We start from the raw sequence: 6,533 nt of genomic DNA on the forward strand, positions 1-6,533 counted from the left end.
GGGAAGAGGGAAAGAGAGTTGGGGAGAGAGGGACGCAAAACTTGAGAGACTATTGAATGCTGAAAATGAACTGAGCGTTGAAGGGGAAGAGTGAGGGGGGGAAGAGGTGGTGGTGATGGAGGAGGGCACTTGTGGGGAAGAGCACTGGGTGTTGTATAAGTACCGCGCGCTAACCGATTGCGCCACTGGAGCTCCAAGAGCACTGGGTGTTGTATGGAAACCAATTTGTCAATAAGCTATTTAAAAAAAAAATCAATTAGGTGAATAGTGGGGACACTGATATAATCCTTCTGTGCTGTCCTGACCCAGCTGTCTGTCCCTGGTTAGAGGCAAGTCATTTCTGCCTTGCTGAGCAGCTGATGAAATCCACACGTGAAACCACAGTGAGCCGTGGAGCACTGTGCCTTGTTTCCTTCCTCACCCAATCTTTTCAGTTCTACAAAAGACTTGCAAACCAACCACCCTGCAAGTACAACAGTAAAAATCAATAAACCAGCAGCCACTGCAGGAGGAAAGAAATGCTCTAGAACTCTCCAAAAGCCCAACTGCACAGAAGTTTTACGCATTAACCTATCTGCTAGTTTCCCAGAAATATATATTCTCTTGGTTGTTCTCTATTGATATCATTGTCAGCTTAATATATGTGCACGTCCTTACCCTTGAGAATTCCTCAGATAGAGGCTGTGGCAATTGATTAACCCTATAGTGCTTGCAAAAGGGACAGTGTATATGTGCTTGATGGAGTGGGGTAAGAGAGAAACACACAGGAACTGGGAGATTAGAATGACATAGAGTCTGGATGTGGGGTACAGAGTACGTAGAAGAAGGGATAAGGCAGGGGGATAAAAGGCAAAAGGGAATTAAATGTTGCTTATAAGTTACAGTGCAAGGCCAGGTTTAAGATTATAAAGGACAAAATGTGCAGGGAACTCAAAATCAAAGGGTTATTGGGATTGAGAGGAAAAAGTATACAGGGTGTACTGGGAACAAGGAGAAGAATGGCATGGAGAAGTAAGGGTCAAATATAGTAAAAAATCCTAAAGCTAAATCTATGAACTTTAAAAGATAATACAAGAGTCCATATTGATGAGCTTGGACTTTATCGTGCTTTCCTAGACATGATAGTGAAACCACAAACAAGAGAAAAAATAAGGAAAAATTAACTTTATCAATATTTTAAAAAAAAACGTTGTCCATCAAAAAACACTATCAAGAGAGTGAATGGCACCTCAGAAGATGGGGGGAAATATGTGTCAATCACACATCTGATAAGAGAGCCATATCCATGATATAAAGGACTGTATAACTCAACAAGACAGAAGCCCTAATAAAAATGGCTAATGGATGACGTAGATATTTCTTTAAAACAATACTCAGAGATGAACAAAGACACAAGAAAGGATGCTCAATGCCATGAGTCATCAAGGAAATTCAAATCAAGACCTCAGTGACACACATCCATTAGAAACTTCAATAGAAAAATAAACAATAAGTTGCTGGTGAGACTGTAGAGAAATTGGAACTAGCTATGGTAACATTATAACTAGACTTCCTGTGGTGATCACGTTGTAATGTATCCAAATATCAAATCAAGATGTGGCATGTGATGGTGGGTTATGATGGAGAAGAAGTAGGGAGTTCCGTATTTCCCACCCATGTCTCTCAAAAAAAGAGGGGCTGAAGCCAAAGGTCTCTGAACAAGAGTCTGGGAAGAAAAGAGACGGAGTCCACTAAGAAGACAGCCTCAGAGGTGCGTGATTGCAAACTGAGAAAGATAAAAATGAGCTGGGACACGGAGGCATGGATGGAAAGGAGACCCTTTTGCAGAAAGACAAATGGAAGAGAAAGACGAGCTTGGGAATTGTTGAAATGTACCTGGAGAAGAGGAAAACCTCAGCCTGGGGCAGAGAGGGGGCTTATCATCCCATCTCTAACTGCAGGGCTTTCAGAGAGAGATCCTGTCTTTAACTGTGGAGCTTTCTTTATGTGGGTGCCCCACTTCCAGAAATTCCCTCCAGGATAGACAATACACAAGGGACGCAGTCAGCATCAGGAGGAACTGGTCCCTTGCTTGATCCCCTGCCAGGAAGCGGCCCTGCCTTGCGGGATTACACTACAGGCATCATCATCAATGAGTGACACACAGTGAGAGCTTGGAACATCGCTGGGTGTGGGACACAGGCCCACATGGCTGTGCCAGTGGCACAGTGAGAATGGATCCAAAGGAGTGATTTGGGACATCTGGTTCTAGGACAAGGGACTGGGGGGGGGGGGTCGCCATTTTTCTCCCTACAACCACCAAGGCGGGGCCTCAGGAATCGGCCCTCAGGACCCACAGCGGAAGTGGACGTGCCTACACCAAACCATATCCATCTGCGCTGGTACCTGCTTTCCCTTTCTTTTTTTTTTATAGTTAATTGTCAAATTGGTTTCATATAACACCCAGGGCTCTTCCCCACAAGTGCCCACCTCCATTACCACCACCTCTTTTCCCCCTCCCCCTCCCCCTTCAACCCTCAGTTCGTTTTCAGTATTCAATAGTCTCTCAGGTTTTGTGTCCCTCTCTCTCCCCTGGTACCTGCTTTTTCTATGGGAGCCAGATAGATGCTGTGGAAACAGACAGCCCTTTCCCCAAGACCAGCACTGCTGCATTGCCAGGATTAACTCCAGATCAATTCTTCCTATTCAGATATACTCTCCCTTTTCTCAAACTTCTCTCTCCCCTTCCTGTGGGCTGGTAATTCTGCTTATAGGTTTGATTAAACAGACATATTAATCCATTCTCTTGATGCATGTTCTATACCTCCTTCTTTACCTTCCTTTACCTCTCTCTCTGAAATAATCAGACTATATAGCACATAGCACATTCTCTAGGTAATATTATCTTCGTTTTTTCTCCTAGCCTCCTGCTGTATTCTCCTTTTCCTCTCTCTGGATTAAGCCTTTTAGTATCTGCCTGGTCAATGTTCAATTTCTCTTTCTCCCCAGCCCTGTCTTTCTCTCTTTGTATGTATTCTTCCATTAGCACTGCCTCCACTCTGCTCTTTATTTGTAGCTGGGATTTCTAATTTTATGCTTTTAGACTGTCTTTTGTCTTCTGTTGTTGTTGTTGCTGCTGCTGTTATTGTTGCTTTGTGTGTTTGTTTGTTTGCATGTTTTTGTTCCCTGTTTCCCTTCCAGGGCTACCTCAAGGAACAAACCAAAGCACACATGGTGGAGAGTCCAAAGTATCACTATGAGTAGAGAAATAAAATAACCAAAGTCACAACATGAGAGACCAAGGGACACCCTTAAAAGAATACTTCCTGAATGGCCAGGTTCTGGACAGTCTGTGAGCCTCCGTTAATATAGCAATACTCACAGGTACAAAGCACATAACAAGCTTGAAAAACTTACAAGAGACAGAAAGGTAGCGAAAATGGAAGAACTCTCCTCTAAAGAAATTCTAGGAAGAAACGACAGCTAAATAATTGTTCAAAACAGATATCAACAATATAACTGACCAAGAATTTAGAACAATAGTCATAAAATTAATCACTGGGCTTGAATAATGCACAGAAGACAGCAGAGATTCTATTGCTGTAAAGATCATGAATCTTAAAAATAGTTAAGATGATTTAAAGAATGAACAAATCAAGAGAATATAGATGCTGGTGAGGATGTGGAGAAACAGGCACCCTCCTACACTGTTGGTGGGAATGCAATCTGGTGCAGCCTCTCTGGAAAACAGTGTGGAGGCTCCTCAAAAAACTATCCATAGAACTCCCCTATGACCCAGCAATAGCACTGCTAGGGATTTACCCAGGGGATACAGAAGTGTTGATGCATAGGAGCACATGTACCCCAATGTTCATAGCGGCACTTTCTACAATAGCCAAATCATGGAAAGAGCCAAAATGTCCATCAACTGATGAATGGATCAAGAAGACGTGGTGTATATGTGTGTGTGTGTATATATATATATACACACACACACACACACACACACACACACACACACACAATGGAGTACTACATGGCAACGAGGAAGAATGAAATCTGGCCATTTGTAACAAAGTGGATGGACCTCGAGGGTGTCATGCTAAGCAAAATACGTCAGGCAGAGAAGGATAGATACCATATGTTTTCATTCATAGGTCTAACAGGAGAGACCTGGCAGGGGACCATGGGGAGAGGAAGGGGGAAAGAGATCAAGGGAGGGTGTGGGACACAGATTATGGGAGACTATTGAATACTGAAAACGAACCATGGACTGAAGGGAGAGGGGGAGGGAGGGAGGGAGGGGGATGATGGTCATGTGAGGGGCACTTGTGGGGAGAAGCACTGGGTGTTATATGGAAACCCATTTGACAATAAACTATTAAAAAATAAAAAAACAAAAAAATTAAAAAGTACAGCAAATAAGGCAAGAAAAAAAACCAAATTTTATAAATGTGGTGCAAAATAAAATGGACATGGCCACTGCACGGATTGAAGAGGCAGACAGGAGAAGAGGTGAATTAAAAGACACAATTATAGAAAAAGGGGAAGCTGAGAAAAAGGGAGACAAATTGATTTAGAAGTACAAAAGGAGAATTCGAGAACTGAGTGATGCAATCAAATGGAACAATATCCCTATCATAGGAATTCCAGAAGAAGAAGAAGAAAAAGAAAGAGGCTGAATGAGGTACATCAACGAATCATAGTCAAGAATTCCCCCAGTCCAGTGAAGGAAACAGTCACTGAAATCCAAGAGGCACAGAGAACTCCCATCAGACATTACTTGATTCGATCTTCTGCATGACATATCATAGTGAAAGTGGAAAATATAAGGATAAAGAGAGAATTCTGAAAGCAGCTAGAGATAAAAGGGCCCTAACATACAAATGGAGACATATCAGGGTGCTTACAGACCCATCTACTGAAACCTGGCAGGCCAGAAAGGAATGGCAGGAAATCTTCAATGTGATGAACAGAAAAAATATACAGCCAAGAATCATTTATCCAGCGAGCCTGTCATTCAGAACAGAAGGAGAGATAAAGATTTTTCCAACAAAAATTGAAGGAACCAATCACTGCGAAACCATCCCTACAAGGAATCCTAAGGGAGACTCTATGAAGCAAATGTTGAAAGAAACACAAGGTACCAGAGAGAGTACTATAAGCATGAATCCTACAGAGAACACAATGACTCTAAACCCATATTTTTCAATAATAACACTGAATATAAATTGACTAAATGTTCCAATCAAAAGACATAAAGTAGCAGAATGGATAAAAAAACAAGATCTATCTATTTGCTATCTACAAGAGACTCATTTTAGACCTTAGGATACCTTCCGATTGAAAGCAAGGGGATGGAGAAATATCTATCATGCTACTGGAAGTCAAAAGAAAGGTGAAGTAATCATACTTATATCAGACCTATTGGACTTTATTTTTTAACTTTTTTTACATTTCTTTATTATTGAGAGACAGAGGGAAACAGAGTGAGAACGGGGGAGGGGCGGAGAGAGAAGGAGACATAAAATCCGACATAGGCTCCAGGCTGTGTGAAAGCTGTCAGCACAGAGCCCGATGCAGGGTTCAAACCTGCGAACTGTGAGATCATGTCCTAAGCTGAAGTCGAACGCTCAACCGACTGAGCCACTCAGGTACCACAGGATGAATTGGACTATAAAGTAAGGGCAGTAACAAGAGATAAATAAGGGCATTATATTAGAATTACAGGGTCTATCCATCAGGAAGAGCTAACAATGATAAATGTCTATGCACTGAATTCTGGAGCACCCAAATGCATAAAACAATTAATCATAAACAGAAACAACCTTATTGATAAGAATGTGCTAATATCAGGGGACTTTAATACGACACTTACAGCAATGGATGGATCAACTAGACAGAAAATCACTAAGGAAAAAATGGACTTGAATGACACATTGGATGAGATGGATCTGACAGATACATTTAGACCTCTACATCCTGAGGGTAGGGAAGTCACTTTCTTCTCAAGTGTACATGGTACATTCTCCAAGACAGACCATATACTGGGTTATAAAGCAGCCCTCAATAAATATAGAAGAATTGATATCATACCATGCACACTTTCAGATCACAATGCTATGAAACTTGAAACCAATCACAGGAAAAAGTCTGGAAAACCTCCAAAAACATGGAGGTTAAAGAATACCCCACTAAACAACGAATGGGCCAATCAGGCAATGAGAGAAGAAATTTAAAAATATATGGAAGCAAATAAAAATGAAAATACAACAATCTGAACTCTCTGGGATGCAGCAAAGGCAGTCCTAACAGGAAAATATATTGCAATCTGGACCTACTTCAACAAACTAGAAAAAGTACAAATACAAAATCTAACAGCCCACCTAAAGAAAATAGAAGCAGGGCAGCAAGAATACCCCAAACCCAGCAGAATAAGAGAAATAATAAAGATCAGGGCAGAAATAAACAATGCAGAATAAAAAAAAAACCACAGTTAAACAGATCAATGAAACCAAGAGTTGGTTTTTTGATAAAGTAAACCAAATTGATAA

The 6,533-nt window shown here is 41.4% G+C and overlaps 1 protein-coding gene across 1 annotated transcript in view; it reads right to left on the reverse strand.

Moving 5' to 3' along the window:
- The window catches only part of LOC115279863 (vomeronasal type-1 receptor 4-like), an 11,976-nt gene that overhangs the window by 4,327 nt on the left and 1,116 nt on the right, over positions 1–6,533 (reverse strand). The gene's annotated exons all lie outside the window — the stretch shown is intronic.

The sequence above is a fragment of the Suricata suricatta genome, chromosome 16 (assembly GCF_006229205.1).
Source record: "Suricata suricatta isolate VVHF042 chromosome 16, meerkat_22Aug2017_6uvM2_HiC, whole genome shotgun sequence".
Classification (NCBI taxonomy): Eukaryota; Metazoa; Chordata; class Mammalia; order Carnivora; family Herpestidae; genus Suricata; species Suricata suricatta.